The sequence below is a fragment of the Aythya ferina genome (genome assembly GCF_964211825.1).
Source record: "Aythya ferina genome assembly, chromosome: 5".
NCBI classification, from domain to species: Eukaryota; Metazoa; Chordata; class Aves; order Anseriformes; family Anatidae; genus Aythya; species Aythya ferina.
Window position 1 is genome coordinate 35,211,840 of NC_140301.1, and position 23,119 is coordinate 35,234,958.

Here is a 23,119-nt window from a genome sequence, read left to right on the forward strand (position 1 = left end):
ACATAAACAAGTACCAAGCATCTGTAGACCTCAGTGTGTTCAACTGTAGTTACCTAAGCACAGTATTTTTCCAGATTTTTTTGACTCAGCTCACAATTCCCTGTCTGTGATTTCAGTAAAACAGAATTCCAGTGAACAGAAAAACATCTTTAAAATTCTTTTTTTCTTTATTTAAACCATGTAAGCACCACCCATCCTTTCCAGAAGCACAAGAGATATATCTTAGAAGTACATAAAAGTGTGTTTTTGTTTGTTTGTTTGTTCGTTTTTAGTGTTTTTTGTTTATTCCTGTTACAACTGCACAGGTTGTAACATGTCCCAAATGCGGCATGGGACTGGAAGTACAGAAAGTCTCTTTAGGAGTCAATATGTTATAACCCAGCAACTTTGTACTTGTAGATTACTGTATTTATTTGGAACATCATCAGGTATCAGCATCAAGTCTGGAACAGTTGGAGATAAAAAGCGAGTCCTAGAAAAGACCTCTAGTTTATCATTATGCCTTCAAATGGCAAATACACCATATGCCTATATTACATGCTGTCCTTTCCTGGGACAGCAGGTAGTAAGATTAACTAGTCCGGTATTCAAGGCTTTCTCTCTTGCAGGCATATTTCAGTCAAGAGTGGTTCCTTGACAATTTTGTAAGTTGACCTGGTTCTGTAAAGAAACTCTAACAGGATTACATCCTCACATGATCGTAAGTGTAACAGTTTATCCACGTGTAATATGTCCTGGCTCCTGTCTAGATCATATTGCTCTGATCTGTCATGACATTGTCTTTGAAATAAGAAAGGATGTGCAGAACCTCTTCTGAGAACCGTGGAACCACACATAATAAAGTGGTTCTCATTCCCTTTCTAGCATCAGAAAGAGTCTGCCCCTCCCAACAGGGCCAATACCCTGTACTTAGTTCTGTTTTAATTGTAAATCCAATTGCCAAAGGGGTTTTATTTGACACCCAGCTGTAATAGAAAAACCAGCTAAGGACACGCAGCCACAGGCAGCTGAAGCTCCTGGTATGCCAGGAACCTCCTGAGGCAGTAATATCTGTTAAAATAGGCTTATACATTCACCTTATTCTAGGAGTCTGGCCAGGGTACCTCTTGGCTAGGTAAATGTGGCATCTCTGTAAAAGATCAAAGTAAAGATTCTAGTAAATTGGGTCAAAATGCACAGTGCTTCTCATTATATATTACAAGTAAAAGATCTTTGGCTGGATGGTCACTTAAGCACAGCAGCACTTTGGAAGGTGGCACTCCAGAGTTTCTCTCTTTTTTTATGGTTAGGTGGATTTTGCATTTTTAAAACTTTCCTACTACATGCTTTCTCCCCCATGCTACCTGGAAAAGCTGAAATGGTTCAGTCTGTAGCTAATCACCAACACTGAGGGCAGGTAATTGTGGTTTCTCACGCATCCCTGGAATCCCTGTTGGCTTCCTAAAGAAAAATCTCTATTTTCAATATTCTTATAAGAATTGAACTGAGTCTTTCTGTAAATGAACTGATCATTTGCAGAGGGAGAATTTTGGCAGTGGAAGAATAAAGGGCACTCAATATCCCTGTCTTTCATGACTTCAAATCTTGGGAATTGACTTACAAACTGTAGATTGTTAGTGGCTTACTTGGTGTGAAACCAGAAAGTTCTAAAAAACAATCTGGGATGCAAAGAAGAGGGTAAGAGAGTATGTTGTGGTTCACTTATTTATTTTTATTTTTTTAAATCAACATGCAAATATGTTAGCAATAACACATCTGTTCATCATCACCTTGATCATCACTTTTTGCTTCTATTTCTTTAGCCTATACACTTGATATCTATTTTTTCTCACCATATCTTCTGTGGAGCACAAACCACGTCTTCCAAGTGTCTAGGACATTTCCTGTCTTACTCCAACCAGGATATTAGATCTTGTTAGGATCTGAGGAATGATATCTATAAAAGTTGAGAGAAGCATATTGTAATAGACGAGAACAAATCCACATGTTCTAGGTGGCCACATCTGAAAATTCAGCCTTAGTGGCCTGAGTTTCTGACACCAGTGAAAATGTTTATCTTTGGAGGAATTTCTGATGAACATTTTTATCTCACTGTCTTATTAATTTTTTATTTTTTAAACCTACCTTATTTAAAATGTCTTTTGGAATGACTAATACTAGATGGAGATGAACAATTCTGCCTTTGTGTGCTGGATAAAAACTTCAAATTTGCTTTTAAGACTGTAACTGAACTGTTCTTTTCACATATTTTGATTGAAGGTATTAAAAGGTTGAAACATCTGGCTACAAGTTGAGAAAGTGAAGGTTTTATTAGTTTCTCCCTCACTGCTCAGAATTATGCACACAACTTCAAGCTTTAGTCATCCTGCTTTGCACAGGCCATGAAATAATTTAGATTCAATAAATAATCATATTTCAATAATTAATATACTACTGAAAATGCTACTGAGTCCTAAATTTGTGTTATCTAAGAAAAAAATAAAATAAAATACTAACAACCTAATAGCAGCTAGTTTATTAACCTCTTTCCTATCTCAGTGACCAATATTGTTTCAATGACTTGGTCTGCTGTGCCTAAAGTAGCTCCAAAGGGCCAGAGGGCCATCTTCAGCACATTCCATGCTGCACCCCTCCAAACATGTAGTCCCATGTGCAGTGGTCAAGGTCCCAGTGGCTGCCTGAAAACCTGATGAAGTTCAGGGGAGGGAATGCAAGCATGGGAATCAAGGGAGAAGAATAGTTTACAGAGCACAGCCTACATATGAATGCATACGAATAAACAGCCTTGTGTTATAAACACAGGAATAATGTTGTGTTCCTGAAGCCAGGCTGCCTATCTTCATTAATATTCTCATGCTTGACACTATTATTTTTAAGAGAATAAGAATAACAATATTGACTATTCCATCTTTCAAGGAATCCTTAAAATAATCAAAAGCAGTTCCTAGGAATCTTGATTCCCTCCTCCCCCTGCCCACCCCCCCCCCCCCCCCCCGTTATTCTAACCACACAGCATTTATCTGAACCTGACTGCCATGCAACATAAATCAGAAGGCAAGCAAAACCAAAATCAAATAGCCACATCCAGCCTTTTCACTACTACCAGACAGTGAATCCTATTTAGCACAAAACCATTTAGAATAAATTTTCTTGGCTTTACTGAAGACCAAGGTCATAATCAAGTCATATTCTTACTCTGCATAATTATCGTATGAGCAAATACAAGGCTATTATGTCTGGAACTGAATGACAACAAGAAAACAAATCTAATTCCATTTCTCTGGAACCTAGTAGAGTTCGTAGCACTTAAGGAAAATGTTCCTGTATTTCTATCAACTGGTAACAAAAATAACTGTGGAGTAATACTTGACAAATCCCTTTTTTTTTTTTGTATATGTAGAGTTCATGTCTACACATGAATGAACGTTATGTTTTGTTTACTGATTAGGAGCTGAAGGTGATAGTTTACTGTGTATGTTTCTCTACAAGTTACTTGGTTTTGAACTTAGTGTTGAAACCCTTAGTATGAGGCTATAATCTCTGCATCAAAAGCACGGAGAAAATGACACTAGTTCTTGAGGAACCGAAGTGCTTTTACAAAAAGCATTTTTGCATGCTTGCTGCTGTGACTGCTTCATATTTCTGAGTGTGTATTATGTCAAGAAGAAGAGATGAGGAAGAAGAAAAAGAGGTGAAGAACAAGAGGAGAAACCTTTCTTGGTGCTCTCCTCCTGAAGTAAATATTGATGTTAGAATAATGATCAATAGCCAGTACTGTAAGGAAACCTTAAAATGTCTCTGCACATTGTTGAAAGTGCACTGAAGTCCATAGGGACAGACTTTTGCAGAGGAAGTTATGATTGCCTTTGCAATATTGTTAGTAAAATGATTCAGCAAATATATGTACCCAGTGAGCTCTTCCCTCACATTCTTCTCTGCCCTGATCACGACATATTTGATCTTGCCTCCCAGTTTGCACTTACAACTACTCTTGAAATCTCAGATCAACCAGACTGCTGAAGGAAAGTGAAATGGATTTGGATCTGACTTGGTGGAGACAGGAGAAAGTTTAGAAAGTGGTACATTTTGCAGCAATAGGTGTAAAGATGTCATTCACCATCCTTCTCCTCCTTGTTCCTCAGTAATCTTCTGCTCCTCCAAGTCTTTCTTATGTCTTTCTAGCTACATTCCTGCAAACTATTAAGCAGACATATTTCCCAGAATGATGCAGACTTCAGGAAATCATTTTTTTTTTAGAAGTGTGATGCTATATTCAACTAAAGTTTTGTCTTTGGAAACTTGTGTCGTGTACTAGTTCTTGCCAGTAAACAGACATCTGACATCCAGGAGGGGGAGCTGAGATAGCAAGAAACTCTACCCCTACAACAACAAAAGTTAGAATGTGAGAATTGTTTTCTGCTAACATTGTCCGTCCCCAACCTACATAAAGCAATTTCTCTTTGCTAACAGGAGTCTGGGATCACCAGTGATTGCTGGCTTTACAGCCTTTCTGCTGCATGCCTGACAAATAATTTGAGCTGTATAATACTTAGTTTCTGGGAAAATTAATGTTTCAATATGCTAATAGTGAGTTTGAATTTTATTTGTTTTGTGGTTCAAGCTCATTCTTTGCCCATGGATAATACAGAGTGCAATTACTGTATAGATATGAGGAGGTCAAAACAGAGCGAGCTACAGGACATTAGAGTGATCACTAGATCAATGATCACATTAGAGTGATCATTGTACTCCAGGAAGCAGGGCTGAGGTAGCTACAAGAACAGTGACTCAAGTGAAGCCACAAATTCAAGGTTTCCATTCATCCCATTGAGCAGTGTGCTGTGCCACACATCCAACTCAGTTTTGTAGACCTGTGCATAAGCATGTGCTGAAGTGCAGAAGTTCAGATGTGTAGAATGCAACCTACCTAGACTAATGAATCTTTCTTACTGTTTACTTCACCAGTTATTTATTTTTGACAGAAGGTCTTTATTCACAAAACCTGATGTTGCATAAGTTCTTGAAGATTGTTTTGCCTGTGATAAATAATTAAATAATAGCTACTGCAACCTCCAAGCCCAGAAATGTCTGTCTTTCCATTTTGTGGCAAAAAAAATCATCCCTGCTCATGTGCACAGATGCCCGATAGCTCATTACAATTTTTTTTTCATTGTCAATACAGTCAGGGAATATGACTACTTTTAGAAATAAAAATAAATAAATTCTAAAAAATCTCTTTCAGATTCAGAAATGAAATGCCACAGAATACCTATTGGCAACTCTCAAAGAAAGAGTGCATTTCTGATTGCAAGCTGTATTAGTGGACACTGCTGTGCTACCCACACAAATTTATTTTTTTAGTTTGTTGTACCAACTATTCCAATCTGAATGTCTGTCTGCATGGATTACTCTTGCATAGACCTTTGCTATTGATTGTTTCAGCTTCTGGTAGAACCACAAGGGTATTCTAGAAATAAAAAACTGCCACTAAGGACTTCCTGCCTCTGTAGTCCTGAATTCTAATGTAGGAATCGTGAGGAAGAAGGAAACGTGCAGAACTGCACTTGAATTTTTGAGTTGTCTAGGACTTCAAGGTAGTTCAAAAGTCAATGATAGCCCAAGCATCTGTTTAGAAAGAAACATTTATGCTTTCATTATAAAAATGCTGATTGTTGAAAATTTACTCCAGATGGTAACCATCATGATATTTTCACTCCAGTGGGCAAAGAGGAACAGATGATCACCTCCAGGAGTCATATTAAATGGAATCTTGCACCTACTAGCTAAGTGCTATTGGTGTCTTTATTAACCTTCCCCCAAGGCCTTGTCTAATTTTTCACTTGTCTAATGCTGTACTGTTCAAAACTTGACAAATTTGACAAAAAGTAAGAACAATTGATTTAGTATGGTTGTGAATTAATTCTTTAGTCTTTCATCCCCAAAGAACTGATCTCATAACTTAGGTGAAATAGTTTCGATGGATCTCATCTAGTACTCCATACTCAGCAATGTACTAAGTGATGATGTAAATCCGGATGGAGAAAGTCAAAAATGGCAAATTAAAAGAAATTTACATGAAGAACTATCTGGAACATTTCAACAAAATTTCATAAAATATATGATTTCACTGAAGCTAAAAATGTTTTATGGAGATTTGTCAGTTTTGATTACATTTTCAATAAGAAATGTGTTTGAAACATAGTGTTTTCTGATCATTTATGACTAGAGGGACAGAGAGAAAAAGGAGAGAGGAAGAGTAAAAAATTGACCTTTTTGTACCCCCCCAAAAAAAAATTTTAACACAATTTCATTTAATGAAAACATTCACAAAGTAGTGTTTATGTTGCATATTCTAAAATCAAGAACATAGTTGAATTATTTGCCTCTGGACAGCTCTACTTAACAAAGTAAAGTGAAAACAAAAATTTGTTTTCTTTCTTGATCCTTTTCCAGAGGGCTTACAGCTTTCTGTGACAAAAACTGGACATGTCTGTAAAAACAAACAAACAAACAAAAACAAACAAACAAAAACAACTAATAATACAAAACTAATTTATAATAATTCCCTTGTTTGGAAATCAAATGTTCTGTACTGTGTTTAGCATAATGCATTTTGTACTAAGAAAAAACTGAAGGTAACCTGCTGTTTCTTTGCAAGCAAATTGGTCTCTACCTATAAATTATTCTACCCTGTGAAGCAAACAGTTTGCTTTTATCTAGAGATATGTGGGCAGTCTGGCAAAATGTCTGTGGATAATTTGAAAAAGCTGCTTTTAGTGACCTAAGTGACTAAACATTGTTTCTGTGGAGACAACATCTTGACACATTTTAAATGTGTTGCACAGTGCTACATCATTGATAAGATTGTCTATGGTGTCACATTACTTTGTGGGGTATCATTCATTTAGGGTCTTAGGAAAATGAGTGTGGGCTGCCATATTCTTATGTTCCCTATTTGTGGCATATGGCCCAGGGAGAAAATATGGCACTAGCTGTCCCCCAGCCACGTAGGTACCTTAATATAAATAAAGTTCTAAGTATCATATGTACATTTTTCCAACAAAACCAGAGATTTCACCTTTTAATATTGCTTTGCATGCTGCTTCTTCACAGTACTAAGAACTCCATAATCACTGATAAGCAGCTATTAAAAAAGATTAATAAAGTTGCTTGCACACTAATTGCCTCTGAATATTGAAGAGAACCTGTCATGTACAGTGTAGTCATTTATGGTACCACTGAAAAAAAGATGTTCCCCAGCTAGAGAACAAATCTTGCTCACATGACACAGCCCCTGTAACAGGCAAACAGAAGGTTATTAAACAGATTTTTAAATCATTGCCATCAGATATCTAGTTAATAGGAAAGAGGAAAGATATTAAAACAATGGATAAATAATATAAAGATAAGCCTCTAAAATTCCTACTCAACTAAATAGCTGTAATATTCATCAACTGCACAGTGTCTTAACATCAGTAGAGCCTGACAAGAGTATGGGGATCAGGATTTGTTATCTTTTCCTGTCGATCTGATCTGCATGCAAAGGTAGAGGAAGTGCTATATTCTCACTACTCCAAGAACAGCACTATAGTACTTCATATAGGAAACATATTGTACTAATACTACTGCTAATAATAATAATAAATTCAGCAGTACAAATCAGTAGAGGTGTAGTAGTAGCTATTTTATAGCAGTAAAAAACAAGCATCCAGCATGTGCATGCATTGTCTTAAAATCTACTGTTTATATGGGCACCAGTAAATCACTAGATTTTAGTGATTTACTTTAGAGTACAGAGAGAAAGAAGGACTAGATGCATCAGGACAAAACAGGGTACAGATCATTTTAAAATTATTCATTTTTTTCTCTTTTTCTCTTAATTTTGTGTGGTCTTGCCTTTTGTTTGTTTGTTTGGTTGTTTTTTTTTTTCCTTATTTCCATTCAGGTTTCCAGTAACTCTGTATCATACTCTCTGTTTTCAGTATTGATGACCAAGCACATATCCTAAGAAGGTATACATCTGAGGAATAAGAGGACAGAGGAACATATGATAGGTGGTTGGATAAAATAATTTGTTTGGTATAGTGGGGCTGTGAATACAAGTCTTGTTTCTGACAAAGAACAGACTTTTTTGGCACTTAACTCTACTTTGGTTCTCCTTTGGTGAAAGGTTATAACACTACATTTCTGAGACAGTCATTCAGATTTCCCATTTAACATCAAAGCTAATTGAGAAAGGGAGGCTGAATTGGACTGCACAGATTCCAACACTAGGAAGTTACAGCTCTAGGTACAAATATAAGTAAGGACAAGCTAGAAACAGTAAATAGACATTTCTGACCCAATGATTCCCAGCCTTGGAATTAAAAGCGCAAGATCATGAGAGGCCTTAAGGCCAAAGTAATAAATAAAGGCAACGTCAGGAGCACTGCTCCTGCAGGATGAAGGAGTACAGATTACATGTTTAAACACTGGCTGCAGCAGTTTACATCATCCAAGGAACTCGGATGTCTTTAATTTCTGGCAGCAGCTCAGTTCCCCTGGGAAGAAAAGGCAAAGCAGAAGAAGACATGGTGTTTACATCTGAAGCTGTGATTAAAGTCACTTCTCCATATTTATCCCATTCTACTTTGAAGGAGCAGAGATACTGCCTACACAGGGTATGCACAAAGACAAAAGAGAACCACACAAGCATTTCAATTCTAGAAGCTGGAAACGTGGTTTCAACTAGTTTTGTTTGTTTGTTTGTTTTGTTTTGTTTGTTTGTTTTTCTGCTTCACACTGATAGCTGTGGGACAGAATATTCTGTGTGAATAGTTTTACATGCCATATAGCATCACAAATCATCTGACCATGAATAGAACAAACAGGATAGAGTAAAGGCAATAAGTAAGCATCTAATATTCTCCACAACGTACTAAGTGACAGGAAAGAGTCTGCCATCTACATGTGTTTATGAAGAAGCAACTCAGAGCAGAATAAACCCCTGATATACCATTCAAAACTTTCTGTCATTATATTTTCCCAATAACTGCTGTAAATATATTTCTTGAAGAGCTCTCCTAGGCTTATTTCACTTAGAAAGCATAAAGTTGTCATGTAGAATGAATCCTGACAAAGGTAGAAGAGAGCACGGAAAGCAACTCAGCTTTGTTTTTCCACTTCTCTCCATTGCCTTTGAGGTCTGTGTGTGGTTGCATCCGTGAGATCAAAGTTGTCAGCAGACTCACAAAAGACACCTACCAGCAGTAGAGAAAAAAAAAAAAAAAAAGTCCTCTCCCATTAATGGTTCACAGTGGGTGATCATTAGCATTGTGCAGACATCCACGAAGAGACTTGTGCACCACTTAAACTCTCTTAATAGATTTTAAGTGGCTCCTAAGAGGTTCAGAAGCCTGGAGTTGGCCTTTGGCCCAAAAGCAAATTCCGTCTGACATGTGCCAAAGCATTTCAGGCAAACATACTCCTTATCAATATGTCTTCTTGTGCTACTTTTCAGCATAGTCATTACTGCAAGGTATCACAACAGTATTCATATCAGCTTTTTGTGCTTGTACAAAACTACATATCTTGAATGAGTCCAGGAAGGCTGAGAGGCAATGCAGAATAAAACCAAAGAGAGGGCCTGAAGGACAAATATGAAAAAAAAATGTGAGGTAGAGTTTTAAACTGTTCCACAGGCAGCAAAATACACCTGCTCAGAAATGCAATTATTGTTTTCTTCTGTCTGCAGAGCAGTCTATCTATTCAGGTCACTGTATGAATCAAATGAGAAGACAGTCCATGTTTGCTGAGTAGACCTCTGGATACTTTAATTGGACCTCATATGAAGATGCTCTGGGGGATTTGGGAGTTTGCTGATGTGTTATTTTCTTGGACTAAAAACTGAATTAGGTGCTAATTACGCATATCTTCTCATGCATCTAGGATCTTGACCTATGTCTACATCAAAACTTTATATACTAAAGGCAAAGGTTCTTTACTTTTGCCAATAAGGCATACATTTGTTGTAACCCAGTGAAATGGATTATAAAACCAGCATTAACTCTAAATCCAATATATGTTATTTTCATCAGTTTTACCTCTGCCAGTCTGTTCTGACCTCTATACAACCCTTTTGCATAAAGGGCTAAACGATAAAGGAAAATAAACAAGATAAAGGGAACAAATAAAAATAACAAAACAACACTGCAACCACACACACACACACCCCACACACCCCTTCAGTTTGGATTTGGCAGGAATTTGTCAGACATTTCACTCCAGACTTACCTAGACCTCTCTGACTCATTACAGTAAATAGCTATCTTTAAGTGGTCTGAAATAATAAAGGACAAAAAATGAAACAGTTACAGCTATTCCAGAGGATAACAAACTAACTGACTCCTAAGAGCTTGAGTGAACTTAGCCCAGAGCAATGGAGTTTGTTTACTGTGTAATATTATTTTAGAAATCCTTTCCTTGCTAGTTCAAAATGAACTGTGTTGCCTAATACCATTCACCCTGAGAGACAGTGTCACGTGCTCTATCCAAACACCGGCTTAAACTAACCCACCCTGGCAGCAATTAACTTCAAGGCTTTTGAGCGTCTTGGGAGATACTGCCCTCCTCTGTTCCAGTGAAGCAGAAAACCATCTTGTATCCAAGGGGGTAAAAGTTTTGTTTCCACATTCTCTACAAATATTTTAAGCATTATTCTCCACCCCCAACCCCCAATATGTACTTTACTCAAATCTTCTGTTTTGTGGGGCTTATACAGAGAGGGAAGACTTGCTAAAGTGATAATGTTCATTATTATTACTAATAATAGAATAATTTTAAAGCACAGATAAGGACTGACTAAGCATTCAATATTTAAACACGTTCATTGCAGCTGTTTTAGTCACAGAGTTCATGTCCCACAAATCATTGAGCTATGTTGTGATAAAAGAAAATTTAAGATGATTTGCATAGGCACCTGTAGCAATTTAACTGTAAATTAGCAGGCACCAATCTTCACTGAGGGGGCACCTGACTTGCACTGTCCAACAAGCACTGAATTAGGAAAAATCCTTTATGAAAAGCATGTTTTTAATACCAAGAACCACTGAAATTCATTGCAATTAAATCTGCTTAAAACAGATAAACCAAAGCACTTCCTTAAACAGCAGATGGCAAACTGAAATTTGGTTCCACGTGAGTCTAGGGAGGCAGACAGTTTTAGCAGGTTCAGAAATGAATTCAGCAATTTCATGGACATCAATCTGGTCTTTATCAGGTTCCCTTAAAGAGAAGAGGTGAGAATGCATCCTCTGACATACTGTGTTCCAAGTGTTGGACACTGCTGGGGGAAAGGATGGCAAAAAAGCAGCTCCAATAATCTCTTGTCATTGCTGGGGACAAAGTACTGAGCTGGTCTGTCTCAGTTTGGGAATTTCATATTTTAGTGAGTCACACTTTATAGTCAGAACGAGGGACTGAGTGCAACAGGGGAAATTTAGCATGAATGGACATGGTCATTACACTTGCAAAGTATTCAAGTCAGAAATTGAATACAGTGCCATTCTGTAAGGTATCTGATAGAGTAAAATTCATCAACACAGCTAAGATTCTGCATTTTGAAATTCTGGATGGCTGATAATAACCATAAATAAAATCAAATAAAATATTAAATCAAAAATGATCAATAATATCATCTAAAGCAATTGTTATTTCCTTATGAGCATTCCAAATGCAACAAAAAAGAAAATGAAGAATGCAGTGTTCTAATCTGGTATTAAGTGTTCTTAAACCATTTTTAAGCCATGAGTTTTAAGCCGAGTTTTTAAAGTGAGAACTGAAATGATGCAAAAATAGGCTGCCAGTGCTACCGTAAGCTCTAGTTCCCTAAATAGCAATGTCCTGCTTTAGTGGACTGGAAACTTTATATAGTGCAGTGTTGACCACAGAAGGAAATGAAACATATCATCATGTTTTGGACTCTTCTTTTCAATGACCTTTGAACCTTTCCTGTAGAGAATAACCCAAGCCACAATGTCTGTATATAGAATTGCACTGTCTTGAAGTTCAAAATGGTTTAAATCTAGGGTTTCAGTTTGAACATATCTGTAATTTTTATTTCTCTAGGCTTTGCAGAAACATCATTACTTTTTTTTTTTTTTTTCCTATTTGTATTCTTCAAATGATACAGATGGGATCTTTCTTTTTGGTCTCCTAACTAAACTTTGGTGAAAGAGGTCATTGGACCAGCTGCTATATAAAGTCTATATAAAGTCTGTGATCTTTCTAGGCTGTATCTTTTCCTTTTTGACTTCTGGGAAGATTGTCAAACATAACCCTTTGTAGGAAGGTCTTGCTCACTAGCTCACTTCATCTCCTCTGAGATATGGCATCTTGAAAGATCTTCATCTTTCACTAACTTATAGAATCCACAACTTTGGTTGTGCTTCAATGTAAAGTAAGTTTAGCAAAAATGATAGCTCTTCCTAAATTTTATACATTTGACTAAAACCAAACAAAACAGAATAAATAGAGTGATAAGAAGAAACAAAAGCAAAGAAAATTCATAACTTTGCTTCTTTTGATCTCACCTTCAATTTCACACTAACACTGCTAGTGATACCTCAGGATCCACCTTCATCAATCCCTCTCCCTTTCTGGTGGATAGGCACTTCAAAACCTTCTACTCCTGTCTGCCATTGTTAGTCTAAATTATAACAATCACAAATGTTAAGGTCTATTTTTCTAATCAATCACTACTTTTTTGCTGTTTGAATACACTGAACTACATAAAATAAATTCCAGAGATGGCACTGGCAGTCAGTAAATGCTTGCTAACAGCAAACAATGTTTGCTTACTTTCTCCTTCCTTAAAAAATGCAGTTACAAATTTGTAATCACAAATGTCAATCTCCTTTCCATGCTGTATTTACTATGTTTGAAGTATTAACTAAAGGCTATTCCTTAGTGGGAGTAGTCTGAAATGGTGTGAAAAGGAGGCAGGTGTGTCAGGTGTGTCTAAAACAGTCATACTTCTCCTTCCTGACACCAGAATCGAAACTCTGATTAATCAATCAAACTAAGCCAGGAGCAGCACGGCAGACCTATAAAGGGTGTGCTTGGAGAGACAAGTGTCATAACACTGACAGAAAACAAACAAACAAACTATTCTTCAGGCTCTCTCTAGATATTTTTTCCATGACAAATTCTTTGGGTGAAAAGCATCTTACTGCCAGAAGCAGATGAAGACAGAACTGAAAGTGAGACCATCCTCCAAAAGTAAGACAAGTAGAATATCCCCACACCCAGAGAAGTTCAAAATGATGTTGTTTAACTTCTCAATTTATTTATTTTTCTGAGAAATGCTGTAGTGGCCTGGACAGACAGCCTTCAGCATTGACATTTGCAAGCACTATTCACAACCCTGTAATCACAAACTCTTGAATCTTATGGTGGGAAAGCTTAGGCTCTTCTGAACCGACAAGATTCCAGGAGAAGGAGCCATACAAGAAATGCCAAGTATCCTGAGATTCACAACAAAATCAGGACTAGCAAAGCCAGTTGCATATCAGAACCTACAGTCAGGTATATAACCAGTGAATGTATTTCTTAAACTCAATGTGAGCGCTAAGTAAATATGACTGATTAATCCAATTATCCCACTTGCCTTCCCACTTGAATATTTATGATAACTCTATTTCTCCTAAGCACAATAGAAACGAAAATGAAGCCAAGCACCTAAAAACTGCATTCTCCATTATGCTATGTGGGTAGGCTGAAAAGAAACAGTGTAAAGTGTCCTCTGACAGTTTGTGTTCAAACACAAAGAACCTGGTTTGTGGCAGTACCACAGGCTTTATTGGGCTAGCGTCAGGTTAGAAATAAAGGCAATTTTAAATTTCTAATGTATATTTAAAAAAATAAAAAATAAAAATAAAACAACGACTACAACAACAACAACAAAAACCACTTTTCAGATTTTGGATTCCTCAAAATAAGGAGCCAAAAGGCGAGACCTCATAGGTTCACGTGGTGACTTTGTGAAGGTACTTCTGGACAACACAAGACACAGTAAATTATATTTGCCCCAGCTTTCAGTTGCACGTGTAAGGCTGAGACTTGAGAGCTCTGCACTGGAGCTGCAACACTGACCATGTTGATGGCCAGATGGCTGCCAACAGGTGATGGGCTAAGTCCCCAGTTTATTTGTGTGTGATTGGAATGCAGGACTGGGACTGACCTCCTGGGTTAGTGAATCCAGGCCCTTGCTATCACAGGCAGCTGTGGTGCTAAGAGGTAATACATCAGCTAGAAGCTGATGTATAGCTTGTTCTTCCTGCTGTGAATCCTTTCATGGCCCTTTCCATTTTCCCCTGGGAGTTAAGGTCCTGGGATTCAGCTGCTTTTGCTCCTAGGGATAGCTAACAATACCTTGAAAAATCTCAACATGACAAGCTTTATTGAACTCCTTCTGGAACTCAAAAAGTGCTTTTATTTTTTCAGTTCAGGTTGAGAAGATGAGACACTTTGGCTATGTATTCTGGGTTCAGCTGTTGACTGCACATAGTACTGTGGCAGAATACAGAATCTACCAAACCCCTTTAGTTTCCTTAGACAGAACTGCTCTGGCACAGACAATGCCAGGAGCAGCTTGGACTTTTCTAAGAAACTCAGGATAAGACACACTATATAGGATATAAGGAGGTAAGGCCAAGCACTTTAGGAACTTACATAAGCATGCTAGACTGGGAGGTTATTCTAAGCTTCCTTCAGGAGGCCTTTCCATGCCCTTAGAGTAGCCTAGAACAAGGACAACTCAGTGTGTCTTAAACCTCCCATGGTTTTGGGATTGGTGTTGTGACTCTAAAAAAAAGAAGTGTTAGATCTTTCTCAGCGTTAAAATAAGTTGCTTAAGGACTGCAAAGAGAGATGGGAGCACAAGAAAAATTAAAAGGTGCATGTTCCTGTCTCCTAGTCCGCATTCAATCAATGAAACCACATATTCTTCTGCTTAGATATCCAGCTTTGAAGACACAGACCTTTTTTTTTTTTCTTTGTTTTTCTTTTTTCCTTTCAGCCTTTACTACCAACCTCAGACAGAGTCATTCAATGCAAGTATAGGGAAGAAGACTGGTGTCACAGTGGGGAGTTTAAGGAAAGCACATACAAAAATTATTTTGTTTATTGGAAGTGTGTAAATGGACAGTATGATTTACAAGGTTACAAGGAAACAAGTATGCAGCTTCCCCTGATGCTGCAGTTAAGACAGTTTGGAAACTATTGTGCTGTGTGACAGAACAATGCACACACACTACTGAAAGCCACAGCAACTCTTAAAATCCATCTTTGTTTTAAGTACTAACTATTAAAGTGACCATGCTGGTTTTACCTTGTGTCCTCTGACAGTGGATGACAAAAACAATTTTAAATGCTGAAAAGTTGCAAGTCTGCCTTTTCTGAATTGCAGAGGGAATTTGTCTCTGTGGTTTTTGAATGACACTGTGAAGCCAAAGCCAGAAAGGGAAGTTCCACATACTGTGTCAATTATGCTCAGCAGAAAGCAAATATAAACCTGAAATATGGAGACCCACATATACACCATATATGTCTAGATTTTATGGTATCCAGGTTTTAATGTAGCCTGACATGAGATGGTAGAACTCATGGCAGCTGTTTTACTTCACCACCAAAAATATGCCTCACATTGATAATGCCAGGATATTCCACGTAGAAAGATTATGCTAGTCTTCTGATACAACAATCACACAGACAATTTTGTGCCAGAAATAAAGTTTTTGTGTCTTTCACCACTTCTTAAACTTCTATGGTCATAAAATTGAATTAGGCATCTTAATCTTCAATCTGAGACCAAAAAATAAATTTAGAATAGTTTACTGAAAAAATATCACCTCTTAGAATTCTGTTCCTAGACTGTTCTTGATGCATACATCCTGATTTTCTAAAATACTTTACTTATTTGCAATTATACAATGCAATGTTCTTTAAATTACAGAAGTAGTTGAACATATCCTTAATATTTGCAACTGGTCATATAATTTCTATGGAGAGCTTATGCCCTAATGTTCAAAGCTCATAATTCCCAAGATCAATTTTCTGTTGTAAGTGTTCATAGAAAAAGATTTAAGATTAATTTAACTGAACAACTTTCAATTCACTTTTCAAAGCACTCTAAAACCAAAACACCGAGAAAAAAAAAAAAAAAAAAAAAGGAATGCAAATGCATCTCTCCATTTTTCAGGAATTTCTGCTTCCAGGGCCAAATTCTCTTTTGATGAAAACAAGCCATTTTATTGTGCTTGTCCAGCAGAGAACACACTGTACAATATTTTGACATTTCAAACCAAAGCCTGACTAATGGCTTATATGGATATTTTAAGAGGGAACAAAGGAACTGTACAATTTTTAGCACCTTAAAAATGTTTCTTTCAAGCTCAGTTCTAAAGTTATCTAAGATTTGTGAAGAAATATTCACCTTTTGAAATCGATGCTACAATCTGGTAATGAAGTTTGAGAATGTAGACGTTATTCCTCTTAAAAAAAACAAGCAAAAACAAACGAACAAACAAAACAAACAAACAAAACCAACAATCAAACAAAAAACCACTATTCTGATTTTCATTTCTACATGTATGTTGTATGTTAGTACGTTAGAGTAACATCTAGTCCTGTATGCTTTCTCAGCAAAATTTTTATTTTTGTTGTTAGTAGAATAGTATAAAACAGATTTATTGTGAATTATAGGTATTCTATTACTTAATTTTAAATAATCAGGGTCCGTAATACTTTTGATATTTATTAATAGGATGGAGATGAATATATTTTTGCTAGGCTGCAAAACAATGAGCTTTATTTCAAGAAATAAATGCCTAAAACTGTTAACAGAAGGTGCTCTGTAATAAAACTATAGTTTTGAGAAACTGGTAGAAAATCATGGCCATGGATTCCTTTCTCTATGGCTCTGATTCTGTTCTACTGCCTTTGAAGTCAATGGAAAATTTCCCATTAGTTTCAGCTGGCCCTTTGTTTTATTTTCAGAAGTACTTTTCAAAGTTTCCCATTTCCAAGTTCCCATGATTTAACCTTGGGTGTGATCTTGAAAGAATTTTTATGCACATGAGTAGACAGAATTACTGAAGTCAATGAGCCTGGAAGGCTGGACCCAACATCACCTCTTACAGTACCTGTTAACTGCATGGAATGGCAATCACAACACTTGATTTCTCCATTCCACTTTATAACTCAGGATATACATCTCTGCAACTTATGCAACAGTTACAGTGCTAACAATGGCAGCTCACTAAAAACAATTAATGCTTTGTGGAATAGCAAGGAGATAAAATTGCAACAGTACTTTTGGTACATTAAGAAAATGATGTCAAAGAAAAAAAAAGGCTGGTTTCTCCAATTTTTATTTTTATTTTTCCTGAATGACATTAACATAATAGGCTCGAGAACAGTATTTTGAAGAAAACATCTGAAACTTCCATTTCCACAAAGTCAACTGATTCTGACATGTAACTATTGCTGCAAAGGGATTTTTTTCAAGTCCTGAATAGGAAACAAGATAATGAACCCCATCAGTTTCATATTTAGGTGTCTGATTCACTTATCAAAATGAAAATATAGCCCAAAGTCTCATCTGATGATGCAATACATCACCATGCACTGTGTAAAATCTAACAGCTATGGTTTTATTTAATTTGAAGTAAAAATAAAAACAAGGCTGCATGTTACAGCAGCTTTGCTAATGTTTCTCAGCCAAAATTTTAACTAGGGGGTGTTTTTTTTTCCCACTTTTATCCTCACATCTTTCCACAAGATCAATATCATTTTGTTTGCTCTCAAATTTTCTAATGTGCTTTTTTTTTTCCCTCCTTTTTTTTTTTTTAAAAAAAAAAAAAAAAAAAAAAAAAAGGGGGGGGGGGGAACATTGCTAACAGTGAAGTGGTGAGGAAGAACCCAACTGGAACAATGTGTCAAATATTCTCTGTTCTGTAAAAAGCCACCTTGTCCCCTCACACACATGTAGCTATATTTCTTGATATTTCTTGATTTCTTTCTCTTCTGGGTGTTTGTTCTGTATTCTTTTATTCTTTTTCCCTCTATCCTCAGTCCCCAGCATGAAGCACAGTCCAGTCCAAGAGATTTTTGTGGATTTCAGAGAGGGTGAACTGGCTTCTGACTGCTACTCTCTCCCTTCCATGACTGATACAATCTAAATAGTATCTAGATTTCTGAAACCACTGCATTTGGTTGGAAACTGAATACTTCCTTGATTCTCAATGGTTCAAAACAGAATTTCTAAGGTTTTGTGTTTCCTTCTTTTTTTTTTCCCTCCTTTCTCTTAAATGTCAAAGTAATTGAGTGTCCAGCAGCTCTAAGTTCCCCTTAGATTTTTTTGACTGAACTTTTTGTTTCCTTTACTGTGCTGATATTTTTCCAGAATGGCACCAGTGAGAAGATCACAGAAAATAAATCAATTCTTTTTGCAAGTGGACTTCTGAACTCATTAAATGGATTTAAGAATGCCCATAGGAGATAATGAGAATGTTTAACATTTACAGTAAACATACAGGGTTTTTCATCTCTCAAATACAGTAGAAACATTAAGTAATAAATTGCCAGATTAATAATAATAAATAAATAAATAAAACAGCAAATGGATAATTAAGAAAACAATGAACATTAGAAAACCTGAAAAAAACACAGACACACAACCAGGCCAGCTCATTAGGTTCACTTAAGCTTGATTTCTGCTCTATCTGTTATAATATCCAGCAGACGTTCCCCCTGCTGAGAGCCAAATGCGCCAAGAATCTCTCGACCTAATGATTTTAATAAAGCACTTGTTTAAAATGCTTCTTTTTAATTAAATGTCTAGGTTTGGGGATGCTAGGTATCAAAGAAGGAATACTGGATACCCAGAAAGTAGGCAGCACGTAACTGTATATATTTGTGTATAATAAGTTGAACAAAGAAATTATGAGAGTGGCTATTAGATATTGGTAAGTGTTAACTTACCAATAACTTTTGTGCAGTCTATCACAAAAGACTGCAGAAATGGATGTCAGGAATCAGGAATGAAGAAGTGGTCAAGGACTGAAAAAGTACAGAAAGAGCATACCATCAAACATCTCCCATGTTTAAAAGTAAAATGCCTGCAAGTAGAATTCCTCACACAACCATGACTGGGACCAATACGTAAATACATCCAATATGTAAAACAGAGAAAACAAACATAAATAAGGCCTCTAACCAGTATAGACAAATTCTGGATATAAATAGCATATAAGCTTGTGACGAGAGCCTTACATTAGCTGGTAGGTTACTACCTCCAGAGGTTCTATAAATAAATAGTTTGATTACACTCTATGTGTTTCCGGGCTTTTATGTAAGAAATGAAAATATATTTGTCCCCCCTCCTTGACAAATAATTTAGGGCTTGGGACATTTTTTATCCCTATTGCACACTTGCAAAGGGGAGAGGAAGTGGATGTACCTTGTCTTCTTTTCCCTGGCACTGTTGTGTTCCTTGCAGCAGCATAATCTCTCAAGTGCATACTTGCTATAGCTGAAAAACATGCTTTGAGTTAAACTCATCATCATGTATGGGTTTAAAAGCAAATGTTTTCCCAATCACAGTTGTTTTTGGAGAGAAACACTTGCACTGTCATCCTACCTGGTGTGGGTAGCATTCTGTTTCCCTTTCCCATAGGAGTTCCCTGTAATAAATTCACCACTTTTATAGAGATTGCTCTTACTCATGAATCCTATGTTATTTCTACTGCCCAAATTGTTTTGACTTTTAGTCTTAAACAGCATTTTCTTGCCTGTATGATAGTAGGTAGAGCAAATAATGTGAACCAAATATTTAATGATTGTGAGGCTTCTTCCAATACTTTCCTACCAATACTAAGGATAACAGTGCAGAATCAGTATTCTCCTCACATTTCAATAGAACATACCAGACATCCAATGCTGCCACAAAAGGCTTGCAAATCTCAGGTTATCAGATGATCTATGCACATATGATCTCTGTTCTATGATAATGCCTGCTCTGTTGCTTTACTGTAGCTCTGGTACTTACAAAATTTAGATGCACTTCAGATTGCTTTAAACCCTTCTGGCTGGTAGCAGCCTCTACACAGCCATTTGCCATCTGAGACCAATTGTAAGCAGATTCCAAGTGGTTGCCTCTGGTAAATGGTTGGCTCAAGCCCATCTGAACCCCACGAAAAGCCTTTTTTTTTTTTTTTCTTGTGGCCAGGCTGGGAATAAATAGTACTGCTTATTCTACTACTTTGTTCTGCCAGAACGAAGCTGGATAGCAAGTCAAATCCTGAACGTTACTCTATAAGGTAAACAATATATACATTAAAAATTATAGAAGTACTTAATGCTTCACATATAAAGAACTGCTCAAAGACTGCTACATACATAGTTACCTAAAAAACAATCTTGATGACCATACAGACCTTCCCCCCCAATGAATGATAGATAGATTTCTTCTTCCAAACTTTTAAGCTCCAATCTTACTTGCTTCATTGACAGTATCAGCAGAACAAAACAAAGCCCTATATCAGATGTGGTTTTAGGCTCAAGGTTGTCCCCAGTTTTAGTGATGGGGCACTGAGCACACCTGAATCCTCTTGGACTAACAGGCAGGAAAGACCCATAACATGTGAAGACTGTCCTCCACCCCAACTATTCTGGCCACTGAGAAACAAGGGATGTTCTCAGAACATTACTAGCTGCTTCTAATAAATGGGAAAAGGTGTATCCTGTACTTTTTCTGAGAATACTGATTACAGGCTCAGAAACAAGAGATCAGAAATGAAAATGTTTAACACTTTGTGTAACAAGCAAATCAGAAATTGAATTGTTTGGGACAAGGACTTAGGGCTCTCTTATGACTAATGTCAGGTACCTGCTATACATAATGGAGATGTGAAAGTTTCTGAAAGACATACTTACTGTGATCCTTTGTAAAGGAACTACCAACCTAAACACAAAACTTAAAAGTAGCTTTCACTACAATATTGAGTCAAAAGCCAGGTGGGAATAGCAAGTATGAAGAAGAAAATTGTCTAATGCTATTTAATACAAAGTTAGAGGCAACCAATGCTATGACTACATTCCAAAAAATCTTTTTATGCATTTTAATAAAGTTCCCTGATTTCAGTCATATAACCGTAGTAATGTTAGCATCCTAGTGTTTTCTAAATGCCAAAATATTATTGCGATCACTTAGAAACTGTAACGAAAAAGAAAAGAAAAATTATTTTTATCTCAGGAACTCCAAAGTTAGCTTAGAGGTATGGCTGCTAAACCTTGAGTGAGATCAATAGGTTTTTCATCCTAGTATCTGTTAGCAGTGCATGCATTGCCACAACATTTGATTTATGTCTTTTTAAGTTTAAAAACACATTGAGTCAAAAAAAAAAACACACACTAAGGGGTAGATAAATAGATAAATATTATAGACAAACTAAGTCAAATGGAAAACCGAAGAACTGTATTTTGGAGATTCTGAGCAGCCACATATAGCTCGATTTCTAATATGATTCTAGATGCTTCTTACTAGGTAAGTATTTATTTTCCAGCAGTGCATATTTTCTGTATTTTCTGGTGGAAAATCCTGAATCAACAATGTCGAACATGTTTATACTGTACGACTAATCGTTAGCTTTTTCATTGGAAATCAAATTCTAAAAACATTCCAACATGGCTGATACTTTCATTGCTAATACAAACCATAATGTTCCTATTCCTGATCTGGGACTAGATGGGTTTGAGAGTTGATCCCATCTCACACTTTTCTCACAGGCAGCAGGTAATCAGCTATTGAACCTCCTCTTGGCCAGCTGCTCACAGCGCCCCCCCCACCCCCCCAGCCCCCATTGCTATCCAGGACCAGGCAGGAAGAAAGGACCTGAAAGCTTACCGATTTGAATTCAGTCTTCTTTCTGGGCATGATTTCTGGCAACACAGTGTCATGGCCATGTTCATATAGCCAGGTCCAGGTCTCATAGCTAGCACTGACAGAAAAACTACTTCTAACTAAATAATAAATCTGAATTTATTTGTATATATTCTATTAATGCTAAAATGAGATGCCTTGGAAAATCTCAGTTCTATTTGTAATCAGCATTGAAGAAAATATATGTATATTTTTTTAATTAAGATGTTTAACATAGTTCTCATTGTCACAGATTTTTTGAGGAACAAAAAGAAAATAACCAGGATTTAGAGCTATGGCAGTGCAGATTTGCCCTAAAGCAGTAGGGGTGAAATGTAGGGGTGAGTCCTAGTTTCTACATTAAAGTCAGACAGATCTATAATAGTTTCTGCATGATGTACTCCTAGATTCAGCCTATAAGAGCTGAAATTGAAAATACTAGCCAGAAAAAGAATACAGATTGTAGATGTGGTATTAGATTAATGTAATTATGAGAAATTATTTGGGTGAAAGGCTTGGAAATAGAATAAAAGACCCCTGAAACTTGGACATATTATTTCAGATCCATCTCAGCTGGATCCAGCTATCATTGCCAGCTGATGGCAGTTCTGTATGAAATAAGTAAGAAGATTCCAACAGAGTAATCACTGGACAGGTGTGTGCAGTAAAAATCACAGTTCCAATTTGGAAGACCTGTCCCCTTGTAAAGCCAAAAAAAGCAAATAAACATAAGGAGATGAAATTATCTACTTATTCACAGAGAAATCGCTCTGGGCTATGTTAAGGGATAAAGACAATATGTATGTGTGAAAGGAGGATAAAAACATCACTCATATTTCTACAGTGCTTATGCTGCATTTCCTCTGTGACACTTCCATTGTTCTAGGCCTTCAGTCTGATAAATCAGCAATACAATAGTTAATCACTGAAAAAAGGTGAAAACAAATCTTTTCTACTCACTAAAATGTCAAGGTGGGTAAATACAGAGCAATGTATAGACATCTTAGTATATTTTTTTAATCTGTATTAAAACTGGAAGCCATTTAAACATCTTTGTTCTTATCCTTCTTAATATAGTATCAGAGAAAAAATAATCACACTTACATCACTATTCAGAAGAAAAAAAAAAGGGGGAGGAGAGAATGGGGGGATCGGGGGAGA

General features: G+C 36.7%; 1 protein-coding gene across 7 annotated transcripts in view; it reads right to left on the reverse strand.

The window, feature by feature from the left end:
- Positions 1–23,119, reverse strand: part of FLRT2 (fibronectin leucine rich transmembrane protein 2) — a 56,424-nt gene that overhangs the window by 5,700 nt on the left and 27,605 nt on the right. For 3 of the 7 annotated variants that reach the window (XM_084520077.1, XM_084520076.1, XM_084520074.1), the window contains exon 2: positions 1,077–1,129. The exons of 3 other annotated variants lie outside the window; for them this stretch is intronic. The gene's annotated coding sequence lies outside the window, so the exon portion shown is untranslated. Of the gene's footprint in view, positions 1–1,076; positions 1,130–1,832; positions 1,948–23,119 lie in introns of those variants that run through there. One more of the 7 variants, XM_084520075.1, reaches the window with a different exon arrangement.